Source organism: Entelurus aequoreus, linkage group LG22 (assembly GCF_033978785.1).
Source record: "Entelurus aequoreus isolate RoL-2023_Sb linkage group LG22, RoL_Eaeq_v1.1, whole genome shotgun sequence".
In the NCBI taxonomy this organism is placed as follows: domain Eukaryota; kingdom Metazoa; phylum Chordata; class Actinopteri; order Syngnathiformes; family Syngnathidae; genus Entelurus; species Entelurus aequoreus.
In genome coordinates, this window is record NC_084752.1 from 2,554,515 (window position 1) to 2,569,536 (window position 15,022).

At 36.5% G+C, this 15,022-nt stretch overlaps 2 protein-coding genes across 5 annotated transcripts in view; one reads left to right on the forward strand and one right to left on the reverse strand.

Annotated features, from left to right (window-relative positions):
• Positions 1–15,022, forward strand: part of LOC133639945 (centlein-like) — a 771,455-nt gene that overhangs the window by 496,659 nt on the left and 259,774 nt on the right. The gene's annotated exons all lie outside the window — the stretch shown is intronic.
• bnc2 (basonuclin zinc finger protein 2) overlaps positions 1–15,022 on the reverse strand; it is a 586,671-nt gene that overhangs the window by 488,094 nt on the left and 83,555 nt on the right. The gene's annotated exons all lie outside the window — the stretch shown is intronic.

Below are 15,022 nucleotides of genomic sequence, written 5' to 3' on the forward strand. Positions count from 1 at the left end.
AAAATACAAATCCGTGATCCGCAATAGAAAAAGGAGAGAGTGTGGATTCCAATGAGCCAGCTTGTACCTAAGTTACGGTCAGAGCGAAAAAAGATACGTCCTGAACTGCATTCTAGTCCGTCACTCTAACGTTCCTCATCCACAAATCTTTCATCCTCGCCCAAATTAATGGGGTAATCGTCACTTTCTCGCTCCTAATCTCTCTCGCTCCATTGTAAACAACGGGGAATTGTGAGCAGCACTACCGCTTGTGACGTCACGCTACTTCCGGTACGGGCAAGGCTTTTTTTTTATCAGCGAGCAAAAGTTGCGAACTTTATCGTCGATTTTCTCTACTAAATCCTTTCAGCAAAAATATGGCAATATCGCGAAATGATCAAGTATGACACATAGAATGGATCTGCTATTCCCGTTTAAATTTAAAAAATTCATTTCAGTAGGCCTTTAAGTCCAGGGGCCGTACTTATCAAGCTTCTTAGAGTGCCATTTTACACTTAAGTCCTGAGAATTTGCGAAATTTAGTCCTACTCTCAAACTTAAGAATAAAAGCTTTTTATCAACGTTCTTAAGTCTAAGAATCACTCCTACTCTCCACGATATTTAAGAGACCTTCAGAGGTGTCTTAAGTGGTTAGGAGTTGCCAGCAGGGGATGGCACTGAGGCGAGAGAGACGTGCGCCAACGTTCAGGGAACGGAACAATGTTGGGTTTTTTTTGATGACGAGCAGCTGATCAAACGGTATTGTTTAGACAGAGTGGATATTATTTTTGTCACAGATTTAATACTTTTCGATTCCTTGTTGATTTCTGCATGTGTCTGCAGTGGGCTAGTATATATAGAGCCACCCACACCAGTTTCAAATTAGTTGCCTAATTGATGAATTGGAAAGAAAATGTTATGACAGTAGCGTATGTGTGTGGCCGTGAGGTGAGTGACGTCAGTGAGTGTGTGGGCGAGAGAAGAGAGGGAGCGGTAGCGTGAGTGCCGGCGGGGACTAGTTTGTTTTGTATTATTTTGTAGTTTATTGTCAAAATATACACTCCCATTGTCCACTTAAATATTTCCAAGATATTTCTTTATTCTTAGACAAGGGATTCCCTTCCGTGATTGGTCATTTCTATGGACACAGAAATGACGTCACCTAAAATTGCGTTTACGGCACATAGTAATGTCGTAATTCAGCTCTGAGTGTGACACTTAAGATTCAGTCCTACACTTCGCTGAAAGTGTGAGTAAGACGCTTGATAACTAACTTTTAAGTGCAGCTTTCAGCCAAGAATTTATTTACTCTTAAGTCAACTCTTAGCAGACTTCTTAGGAGTCATTCTGAGAAGCTTGATAAGTACGGCCCCAGGTGTGTGTGGTCTTCCAGGGGTTAAATGGCGTCCATAAACGGCTGTTTAATAGCATATTATTTGCTATATGAAGCAAATAGTGCACCTCCCACTCACTCATCCTGTCCCCGCTCCAGTACGTTCAAATGGTCCGTTTCCTCCAGGCAAACACACACACACACACACACACACACACACACACACACACACACACACACACACACACACACACACACACACACACACACACACACACACACACACACACACACACACGCACCGACGCACACACACACGCACACACACACACACACAGACGTGGGTTGTGGCCAAGTGCTGGGGACTTCCACTGACGCTGCTGCCAAGAGTTTTTAGCATCTTCCAAAGACGACATGATAGGACACACACACACACACACACACACACACACACACACACACACACACACACACACACACACACACACGTCCACACGGACTTGTAAGAGGACGCCGACAAACACGCCCTCTGCTAAATGTCAGCAGGTCATCTTTGTGCAGGGTGCGGCATGAAGGCCAGGTGAAGGGGACATGGTGTGAGGGCAAGCCTGGTCCGTCAAGCCTCCTCCCTGCCTTTTATTTTCTTTTTCCCCCACTTCTCCGGAGGAGAGCGTCCCCGCCGCAGCTGTTGAACAGTTCAAGGCGGGGAGTCCTTCTGGGTGGAGGGGGGTGGGGTGGGGGGGGGGGGGGGGACATGGGCGGTAATGAAAATTCCCCAGGAGAGAAGCGAGGGGAATTCTGCTCTGTTATTTGTTATGGGAAGAAGGAGAAGAAAGGGACAGGAGGAGGGTGAGCGAAAGGCGACGTCTTGGTGTTTGTCTGCTCAGGTGCTCTCCTGGTTCCTCCCGCTCAACATACATGTTCACCGTCCTGTTCAACGTGCGAGATATATGCTACATGGCACACCACCACTGCTGTCTTCTACTTTTGCTGGACCATCCAGGACATCTCCTCGTCCTTGTACTTTAATAACACACCTTTATTGTGCACGTTAAAGGCCTACTGAAACCTACTACTAGCGACCACGCAGTCTGATAGTTTATATATCAATGATGAAATCTTAACATTGCAACACATGCCAATACGGCCGGGTTAACTTATAAAGTGACATTTTAAAACTTCCCGGGAAATATCCGGCTGAAACGTCGCGGTATGATGACGTATGCGCGTGACGAAGTCCGAGTAACGGAAGTTATGGTACCCCGTAGAATCCTATACAAAAAGCTCTGTTTTCATCTCATAATTCCACAGTATTCTGGACATCTTTTGCAATTTGTTTAATGAACAATGAAGGCTGCAAAGAAGACAGTTGTAGGTGGGATTGGTGTATTAGCAGCGGACTACAGCAACACAACCAGGAGGACTTTGTTGGAGCGCTAGCCGCGCTAGCCGCCGACCTCACCTTGACTTCCTACGTCTCCGGGCCGCCAAACGCATCGGGTGAAGTCCTTCGTCCTTCTGCCGATCGCTGGAACGCAGGTGAGCACGGGTGTTGATGAGTAGAGGAGGGCTGGCTGGCGTAGGAGGAGAGCTAATGTTTTTATCATAGCTCTGTGAGGTCCCGTTGCTAAGTTGCTAAGTTAGCTTCAATGGCGTCGTTAGCTCAGCATTGTTAACCTTCGCCAGCCTGGAAAGCATTAACCGTGTAGTTACATGTCCACGGTTTAATAGTATTGTTGATTTTCTATCTATCCTTCCAGTCAGAGGTTTATTTTTTTGTTTCTATATGCAGTTAAAGCACGATGCTATCACGTTAGCTCGTAGCTAAAGCATTTCGCCGATGTATTGTCGTGGAGATAAAAGGCACTGAATGTCCATTTTGCGTTCTCGACTCTCATTTTCAAGAGGATATAGTATCCCAGGTGGTTTAAAATACAAATCCGTGATCCACAATAGAAAAAGGAGAGAGTGTGGAATCCAATGAGCCAGCTTGTACCTAAGTTACGGTCAGAGCGAAAAAAGATACGTCCATCACTGTCTCTCAAGTCCTTCACTGTAACGTTCCTCATCTACGAATCTTTCATCCTCGCTCAAATTAATGGGGTAATCATCACTTTCTCGGTCCGAATCTCTCTCGCTCCATTGTAAACAACGGGGAATTGTGAGGAATACTAGCTCCTGTGACGTCACGCTACTTCCGCTACAGGCAAGGCTTTTTTTTATCAGCGAGCAAAAGTTGCGAACTTTATCGTCGATTTTCTCTACTAAATCCTTTCAGCAAAAATATGGCAATATCGCGAAATGATCAAGTATGACACATAGAATGGATCTGCTATTCCCGTTTAAATAAATAAAAAACATTTCAGTAGGCCTTTAAAGCCCTAAAATTATTGTTTTTTTTTCTTATAATATTGCGACTTTATTCTAAGAACAGAATAACAAATGTTTTCTTGTAACATTAGATCTTAAAGGCCTACTGAAATGAATTGTTTTTATTTAAACGGGGATAGCAGATCTATTCTATGTGTCATACTTGATCATTTCGCGATATTGCCATATTTTTGCTGAAAGGATTTAGTATAGAACAACGACGATAAAGATCGCAACTTTTGGTATCTGATAAAAAAAAGGCTTGCACCTACCGGAAGTAGCGTGACGTAGTCAGTTGAACATATACGCAAAGTTCCCTATTGTTTACAATGATGGCCGCATGAAGTGAGAGAGATTCGGACCGAGAAAGCGACAATTTCCCCATTAATTTGAGCGAGGATGAAAGATTTGTGGATGAGTAAAGTGCAAGTGAAGGACTAGTGGGGAGTGGAAGCGATTCAGATAGGGAAGATGCTGTGAGAGGCGGGGGTGACCTGATATTCAGCTGGGAATGACTACAACAGTAAATAAACACAAGACATATATATACTCTATTAGCCACAACACAACCAGGCTTATATTTAATATGCCACAAATTAATCCCGCATAACAAACACCTAGGTGTTTGTTATGCTAGCTACTAGCTCGAGCTAGTTATAGCAAGCGATCAAATGTTTTGAAGCGTCCTCACGGTATCGCGTCTGCGTCTGTTAACGAAGTCAAAGTCCTCCTGGTTAGAGTCTCTGTTGTCCGAGTTCTTCGATCTTGACTGCATCTTTCGGGAATGTAAACAATGAAGCATCGGCTGTGTTGTGTTGCTGACTTCCCTCGCAAAATACTCCGCTTCGCACCGACAACTTTCTTCTTTGCTTGCTCAGCTTCTTTCTCCATAATGCAATGAACAAATTGCAACAGATTCACCAACACAGATGTCCACAATACTGTGGAATTATGAAATGAAAACAGAGCTAGTTCGTATTGGCTTCAATGGGGAAGCCATACCTGTGTTCTACTGGCTACGTCACGCGCATACGTCATCCTCCAAAGGCGTTTTGAACCGGAAGTTCCCCGGGAAATTTAAAATGTCACTTTATAAGTTGTTCGAAATAAACTCAAACTCAAACTCAAACTCAAACCCGGCCGTATTGGCATGTGTTGCAATGTTAAGATTTCATCATTGATATATAAACTATCAGACTGCGTGGTCGCTAGTAGTGGCTTTCAGTAGGCCTTTAACTCATGTGATATAATAACTTTCAATCCATCAACTATTTCTCACAATATTATGACTTTAAACTAGGGTAGTATGCATACTTGCCAACCTTGAGACCTCCAAATTCGGGAGATTTGGGGGGACGGGGGGGGGGGGGGAGAGAACGTATGCAGATATTAACAGTAAATGAACAGGTAGATTAATAATCATTTTTTACAGTTTGTCCCTCATAATTTTGACAGAATAATAGGTAGATAAATGACACAATATGTTACTGCATACGTCTGTTCACTATTTTTTTAAGGACAAAATTGCAATAATAAACATATGTTTAATGTACCCTAAGATTTTTTGTTAAAATAAAGCCAATAATTACATTTTTAGTTGTCCCCTTTATTTAGAAAAGTACCGAAAAGTATTTCAGCTTTTTTTACGTAGCAACTTTCTTTTGGTTTTCTGGTGACTTTAACGTCACGAATTAGCACTTTTCCCCCGTACTATTACGACTTTACAGCATACTGTCACAACATTGCGACTATTTTGTAATATTAGGTCTTCCTTGTTATAAAAGTACTCCTATTTGTCTCTTAACATGACGTCGTTATTCATGCAACATAATTGTATAGTTGTTAATTAGTTAGTTAGTTAATTAAACTATCATTACTGTGGACTGGACTTTCACAATGTTATGTCAGACCCACTCGACATCCGTTGCTTTCGGTCTCCCCTAGAGGGGGGGGGGGTTACCCACATATGCGGTCCTCTCCAAGGTTTCTCATAGTCATTCACCGACGTCCCACTGGGGTGAGTTTTTCCTTGCCCGTATGTGGGCTCTGTACCGAGGATGTCGTTGTGGCTTGTACAGCCCTTTGAGACACTTGTGATTTAGGGCTATATAAATAAACATTGATTGATTGATTACTTAACTAATACAAACACAATTATCTTGTAATATTACGACTTTTCTCTGTATATTGTGACTTTATTGTGAAATGACGACCCGCTTCTCATAATACTGCAATGTTATATTTGTTATAAAACGAAACGGCCATGTTGTGTTCTGGCATCGTGAGGTGTTTGTGCTTCCAAAGTTGTGTTGGACAGCTTACAGGTAACATGAATATTTAACCCAATCATAAGACAAAAATAACATTCAGTTCTTAGTCAGAACTTAGCATAAAGAAGGAAAGTAAACCGTAGCATATAACTACACTGCAAAAAGTCAGTGTTCAAAAATATATAAAAATGAGGGGTATTTTATTTGAACTAAGCAAAATTATCTGCCAATAGAACAAGAACATTTGGCTTGTCAAGACTTTCCAAAACAAGTCAAATTAGCTAACTTCAATGAACCCAAAAATAGCTTAAAATAAGTATATTCTCACTAATAACAAGTGCACTTTTCTTGCTAGAAAAAAAAGACCTTTTTGCTCAATATGTTGAATATTATATTCTTAAATGAAGTAAATGCTAGTGCCATTATCTTGACATAATGATATGTGCCCGGCATTACATTTCTTGAAACCAGCAAACTTATACTAAAACTAGTTTATTGTTCTTAATGGAAAGGCAACAAGGCAAGCGCTTGTTACTCTCGGGGTCTCCTAGCTGCTCAGGCAAATCATATTGTCTAAAAATGCATTTTTCCATGGATAACATGACATCATCGCACCAAGTGCGTGCTCTTTCAGTCAATTAGTGCGCATATATACAGCCCGGCCCCCGGCCAAACATTTTTTAATTGTAATTTTGAGGAATTTATCTGAATGTGCATGAACTATTTCTGTTCAAAATTGTTAGAAATGTTAAATGTTGAAATATTAACTGTCAGTCTACTGTACTGTGCCAACTGTACTACTATATGAGTACCTATTTTCTATTGTTTCATTGAAAATAAAACAGCAAAGTCCTTTTCGGTGTCATCTGTTTTAATTATGAGACACAATTGTGTCAAAGTCATGACTTTTTTTTATTTCATACTTGAAATAAGAAATGATGACTTTAAAAAAGTAGTTTTCTACTTGTGAGTGTTGATGACACAACAGTTGATATTCTAGTTTCAAGCATGTTTTACTCAATATAGCTCATCAAATCTCAGCAACAAGCTGTAATATCTTACTGACATCATTTAGGAGCAAAACACTTCAAACAAGTAAAACACTCTAACATCAAATCTGCTTAGTGAGAAGAATGATCTTATCAGACAGAAAATAAGCAAATATCACCCTTATTTGAGGTATTTCATCTTACTTAGATTTCACTTTTTGCAGTGTAGTAGGAAAAGTGCAAAACGGTCAAGTAGAGCGAGCAGTGAAGGTGGGGTCTAAAAAGTGGCATCATGGGACGGGGTCGGCTGCCGGTTCGTGTCCCAATCCACAAACAGAAACCGATGTGTTCAATCTGCGCCCCTGGCAACCCGAGGTACACAATGAAAAGAGCGCTGAAACACAAACAAACCTCAAACACAGGAAAAACCACAAAAGAAAAACAAAACATGGCCTGTGGTTGACAGATCATGGCTGACCCTAGAGTCATAAAATCTATGACTTTCTTTGCCAAATCACAACTTTTTTATGGTTAAATCTCAACTTCTTGTCTCATTTTTCTAGCACGTATTAGAAATGTACGCTGACTTTGCAGTTTTTGGTCTTTGCTCTCTCTTTTCGAACACGTTTGCCAAAGCAGGCATATTTCTGCAAGAAATTGGGTTAAATTACAAAACCCAAAAGCAGTGAAGTTGGCATGTTGTGTAAATGGTAAATAAAAACAGAATACAATGATTTGCAAATCCTTTTCAACTTATATTCAATTGAATAGACTGCAAAGACAAGATTTTTAACGTTCCAACTTGTAAACTTTGTTATTTTTTGCTCATATTAGCTCATTTCATTCATGTTTCAAAAAAGCTGGCACAAGTGGCAAAAAAAGAGTGATAAAGTTGAGGAATGCTCGTCAAACACTTATTCGGAAAATCCCACAGGTGAGCAGGCTAATTGGGAACAGGTGGGTGCCATGATTGGGTATAAAATTCAACATTCCCAAACAAGGATGGGGCGAGGGTCACCACTTTGTCAACAAGTGCGTGAGCAAATTGTTGAACAGTTTAAGAACAACCTTTCTCAAGCAGCTATTGCAAGGAATTGAGGGATTTCACCATCTACGCTCCGTAATATCATCAAAAGGTTCAGAGAATCTGGAGAAATCACTGCACGTAAGCAACAAAAGCAACATCAGTGTGTAAAGGATATCACCACGTGGGCTCAGGAACACTTCAGAAACCCACTGTCAGTAACTACAGTTGGTCGCTACATCTGTAAGTGCAAATTAAAACTAGGGCTGTCCGATAATATCGGCCTGCCGATATTATCGGCCGATACATGCGTTAAAATGTAATATCGGAAATTATCGGTATCGGTTTTTTTATTGTCTGTATCGAGTTTTTTGGGGTTTTTTTTGTTAGTTTTTTATTAAATCAACATAAAAAACACAAGATACACTTACAATTAGTGCACCAACCCAAAAAACCTCCCTCCCCCCATTTCTTTCTGTTATCAATATTCTGCTTCCTACATTATATATCAATATATATCAATACAGTCTGCAAGGGATACAGTCCGTAAGCACACATGATTGTGCGTGCTGCTGCTCCACTAATAGTACTAACCTTTAACACTTCATTTTACTCATTTTCATTCATTACTAGTTTTTATGTAACTGTTTTTATATTGTTTTACTTTCTTTTTTATTCAAGAAATTTTTTTTAATTAAGTTATCTTATTTTATTATTTTTTTTAAAAAGTACCTTATCTTCACCATACATGGTTGTCCAAATTAGGCATAATAATGTGTTAATTCCACGACTGCATATATCGGTTGATATCGGTATCGGTTGATATCGGTATCGGTAATTAAAGAGTTGGACAATATCGGAATATCGGATATCGGCAAAAAGCCATTATCGGACATCCCTAGTTAAAACTACTATGCAAAGCCAAAGCCATTTATCAACAACACCCAGAAACGCCACCGGCTTCACTGGGCCTGAGCTCATCTAAGATGGACTGATACAAAGTGGAAAAGTGTTCTGTGGTCTGACGAGTCCACATTTCAAATTGATTTTTGGAAACTGTGGACGTCGTGTCCTCCGGACCAAAGAGGAAAAGAACCATCCGGATTGTTCTAGGCGCAAAGTGTAAAAGGCAGCATGTGTGATGGTATGGGGGTGTATTAGTGGTCAAGACATGGGTAACTTAGCACCATTAATGCTGAAAGGTACATACAGCTTTTGGAGCAACATATGTTGTCATTCCAAGCACTATTTCATGGACGCCCCTGCTTATTTACAACCTACTCAGTGGCCTAGTGGATAGAGTGTCCACCCTGAGATCGGTAGTTTGTGAGTTCAAACCCCGGCCGAGTCATACCAAAGACTCCCTGCTTGGCACTCAGCATCAAGGGTTGGACTTGGGGCTTAAATCACCAAAAATGATTCCCGGGCGCGGCCACTGCTGCTGCTCACTGCTCCCCAATCAAGGGTGATGGGTCACCTGAGAAGCTTCAAAAATGTGTCTCCTCACTTCCCAAACCTTTACTGAGTGTTGTTAAAAGGAAAAGCCATGTAACACAGTGGTGAACATGCCCTTTCACAACTACTTTGGCACGTGTTGCAGCCATGAAATTATAAGTTAATTATTATTTGCAAAAAAAAAAAAAAGTTTATGAGTTCGAAGATGAAATATGTTGTCTTTGTAGCATATTCAACTGAATATGGCTTGAAAAGGATTTGCAAATCATTGTATTCCGTTTATATTTACATCTAACACCATTTCCCAACTCATATGGAAACGGGGTTTGTACAATTCCTCCGCACTCATGTGCACTACAGCGCCGACATGTCGTTTGTCCTCCGTGGGACAACAGCAGGAGGCGCCGTAGAGCAGCAAAGCTCTGGATTCCGACACCCCACACGGTGCATGAAGGCCCCACCAAGGCAACGTGTGTTTCTAATGGGATGCTTCCCCGCTGTGCCAGTCTTCTAATGGGACCTGGCAACGCACACAAATATCTCCAGCCGCCCACTCTAAACATACACAGACCACGAGTTACAATATGGGGCATGTGTGTCACCACACACACACACACACACAAACACACACACACACACACACACACACACACACACACAATGGGGTAATAAGTCATGGCTGCTTATCAAGCCAATGTGTTTCTACTTTCCTAATCTGCATCATTTATTACGGGCAAAAGCAGAACATGTAACGCAGCCATGGTCAATATTATGTCCTGAAGGCGCGACGGTTAACACGCGCACAACTTTCACTTTTACGACGTAGAAAAAATGTCAGAAAATGTTTGTCGAGAAGGCAAAGTAACTTTTGGCATACAATAAAAATGTCGTCATGCTGAGAAAAAAACGGAGCAGAAAATATTTAGAGAAGTCTGATTTTTTTGTCATAACATTATGACTTTATTTCCATACTGTAACAACTTAATTGTCGTGCCTTTACAACTTTAGTCTTTTACCACTTTATTCTCATAAAATATACTAAAGCAACTTTATTGTTGGGAAATTTCTTTGTGATTTTTACCTTGCACATGTGACTTTACTGTCATGAAATTCAAATTTTTTTTTTATCGTATTATTCTCAATTTATTCTCAGAAAATTCCATATTTTGTTTCATGACGCCACAAATTGATTGACTTGTCGTGAAATACGCACTTTTTTTCTCCTGGCATTTTGAGAACAATGATAATGTCTTTATAGTCACAATATTCTATAACAGGGGTCACCAACCTTTTTGAAAGCAAGAGCTACTTCTTGGGTAGTGATTAATGCGAAGGGCTACCAGTTTGATACACACTTCAATAAATTGCCAGAAATAGCCAATTTGCTCAATTTACCTTTAACTCTATGTTATTATTAATAATGAATGATATTTACACTTAATTGAACGGTTTAAAAGAGGAGAAAACACGAAAAAAATGACAATTAAATTTTGAAACATAGTTTATCTTCAATTTCGACTCTTTAAAATTCAAAATTCAACCGAAAAAAAGAAGAGAAAAACTAGCTAATTCGAATGTTTTTGAAAAAATTAAAAAAAGAATTTATGCAACATCATTAGTAATTTTTCCTGATTAAGATTAATTTTAGAATTTTGATGACATGTTTTAAATAGGTTAAAATCCAATCTAAACTTTGTTAGAATATATAACAAATTGGACCAAGCTATATTTCTAACAAAGACAAATCATTATTTCTTCTAGATTTTCCAGAACAAAATTTTTTAAAGAAATTCAAAAGACTTTGAAATAAGATTTAAATTTGATTCTACAGATTTTCTAGATATGCCAGAATAATTTTTTTGAATTTTAATTATAATAAGTTTGAAGAAATATTTCACAAATATTCTTCGTCGAAAAAACAGAAGCTAAAATGAAGAATTAAATTAAAATGTATGTATTATTCTTTACAATAAAAAAAATAAATTTACTTGAACATTGATTTAAATTGTCAGGAAAGAAGAGGAAGGAATTTAAAAGGTAAAAAGGTATATGTATACGTTGGTGAACCTTGTTCTATGGGATCTGAGCCGAGGATCTCGTTGTGGCCTGTGCAGCCCTTTGAGACATTTGGGATGAAGGGCTATATAAGTAAACTTTGATTGATTGATTTTATTATCAGAAAATCTTAATTTTTTTTCTCATATACTGCAGCGTCAAAATTGTGAAACACTGCATGCGATTATGACTTTATTCCAATACAATTAGAACATGAAAACTTCATTGTCGTAATATTATAACTTTAATATTGAAAAATGTTAACTTATCTCCCCCTCACAACACTACCTTTTTTTTCTTGTAATATTACGACTTTACGGAGCCCCTAAAGCGGGGGTGTCCAAACTTTTTCCACTGAGGGCCGCACACGGAAAAATTAAAGCATGTGGGGGCCATTTTGATATTTTTCATTTTCAAACCATAACAAAATATATGGATTTTTTTATTTATTTTACCCTTAGGGGTCCCGGGGACCATAAAGGGTCTCAGTCATTAAAATGTTAAAAATAAGTCATCATATTATTTAACGCTTACAGTAAATCTCTATATCAACTTCAAGTTGATATAAAGTAATACAAATTAAAAAAATGTTTTATGGCTTTTCTGTCAAAAACAACTTAGTTTTTTTATAGTAAAACTAAAATATGCAGTATTTAGTAATTAGAGCCCTAAAAAATCAATAATGCAGGACACCATTGATTTCATGCTGGAACTATTATTTTGTTTGTTTTATGCGCTTTTGTCAAAGAAAACTTTGATGTTTTTATATGGCTACTACACAATATATGCAATATTTATAAAACATTTTAAAGTGAAATATTTGAAGTAATTGGAGCCCTGAAAATAATTCATTATAACATGGATTTTTTGTCTTTTTTTTTTTTTTTTGAGCAATGGCAAAAAAAAGAAAAATAAAGAAAGTCAAAAGAAAAAAAAAAAGCCTGCATGGCAGCTTTTGTGTCAACATTGCAACTTTTTCTCGTTAGATTTCACCTCATTCCACTTTTTAATGTTCTTTTTTATTTTTACAATAGTATTTCCAGAATGGGTGGCGGGCCGGTACACAATTAGCTGCGGGCTGCAAATGGCCCCCGGGCCGCACTTTGGACACCCCTGCCCTAAAGGGACATGGGGGAATTAGTTTTTTTTTATAATTTGTATGTTTTATTTTATTTTTTTTAGACATATATATCTCGTGCGCATGAGAAACTTTTTATAAAGTTATAAAAAAAAATATATACATTATAATTATTTTATTTATTTATTTATTTATTTTAGACATGTATCTCGTGCGCACGAGATAGTTTCTCGAGATACATGTCTAAAAAAAAAAATTTTAAATTAAAAAAAAAAAAAATTATAACATTTTTTCACATTTTTTTTATAACTTTATAAAAAGTTTCTCGTGCGCACGAGATACATGTCTGAAAAAAAATAAAATAATAAAAACAATTATTTTATTTTTTTTCCCCCATGTCCCTTTAGAGGCTCCGTACGACTTTAAAAATGTTTTTTTTTATGTTAATAATTTGAATGTTTTATCATAAAATTGCTTGCATTTTTATTGTAACACCACAAATATTATTTAATATAACATGCCACCTATTTCTTCATATCATAGTTGTATTATTAAAATGATAATAATAATGTCTTTATAGTCGCAACTTTATACTGTAAAAAAATTTTCATCAAATGTTATTTTTCCTCATAACACAACTACATAGTTTTCCTTCTTTTCACTTAATTCTTTATAGTCACAATATTCTATTTTATTATCAGAAAATCATAATTTTTTCTCATAATACTGCAACATCATTCTCTTAAAAGTGTGAAACACTGCATACTATTATGACTTTATTCCAATACAATTAGAACATGAGAACTTCATTGTTGTAATATTATGACTTTAATATTGAATGTTGTTTACTTATTTCCCCCTCACAACACTACCATTTTTTTCTCGAATATTACGCCTTCATAAAATTCATTTGAAATATACTTTTTTATGGTAATAATTTGAATGTTTTATCATAAAATTGCCGCATTTTTCTTGTAACACCACAAATATATTTAATATAACATGCCACCTATTTCTTCGTATCATAGTTGTATTATTAAAATGATAATAATAATAATGTCTTTATAGTCGTAATTTTATACTGTAAAAAAAATTTCATCAAATGTTGTTCTTTTTCTCATAACACAACAACATAGTTTTCCTTCTATTCACTTCATTCTTTATAGTCACAATATTCTATTTTATTATCAGAAAATCTTCATTTTTTCCTCATAATACTGCAACATCATTCTCTCAAGTGTGAAACACTGCATACTATTATGACTTTATTCCAATACAATTAGAACAGGAGAACTTCATTGTTGTAATATTATGACTTTAATATTGAACAATTTTTACTTATTTCCCCCTCACAACACTACCATTTTTTTCTCGAATATTACGACTTCATAAAATATACTTTTTTATGGTAATAATTTGAATGTTTTATCATAAAATTGCTGCATTTTTCTTGTAACACTACAAATATATTTATCATAAAATGCCACCTGTTTCTTCATATCATAATCTAATTTTGTTCTTTTTCTCATAACACAACAACGTAGTTTTCCTTCTATTCACTTCATTCTTTAGTCACAATAATCTATTTTATTATCAGAAAATCTTCATTTTTTTCTCATAATACTGCAACGTCATTCTCTTAAAATTGTGAAACACTGCATACTATTATGACTTTATTCCAATACAATTAGAACATGAGAACTCCATTGTCATAATATTATGACTTTAATATTGAAATATGGTAACTTATTTCCCCCTCACAACACTACCTTTTTTTCCTTGTAATATTACGACTCTACCGTCATAAAATTCATTTATAAATATACTTTTTATGGTGATAATTTAAATGTAAAATTGCCACATTTTTTTATTGAATTTTATTCTCAGAAAATAACAATTTACGACTTTTTAAAATTTTAATATTACGATTTCATAAAATTAGTTTAAAAATATACTTTTTATGATAATTGGAATGTTTTATCACAAAATTGCCGCATTTTTCTTGTAACACCACACACATATTTATCATAAAATACCGCCTATTTCTTTATATTATAATTGTATTATTACAATGATAATAATAAAGTCTTTATAGTCGTAACTTTATACTGTAAAAAAAAAAAATCATAATTTTTTTTTCTTTTTTTTTATAATACGACAACATAGTTTTCCTTCTATTCACTTCATTCTTTATAGTCACAATATTCTATTTTATTATCAGAAAATCTTCATTTTTTTCTCATAATACTGCAACGTCATTCTCTTAAAATCCTGAAACACTGCATACTATTATGACTTTATTCCAATACAATTAGAACAGGAGAACTTCATTGATGTAATATTATGACTTTAATATTGAAAAATGTTACCTTATCTCCCCCTCCCAACACTACCTTTTTTTTCTTTTAATATTACGACTTCAGAAAATTCATTTAAAAATTTAATTTTTGATGGTAATAATTTGAATAT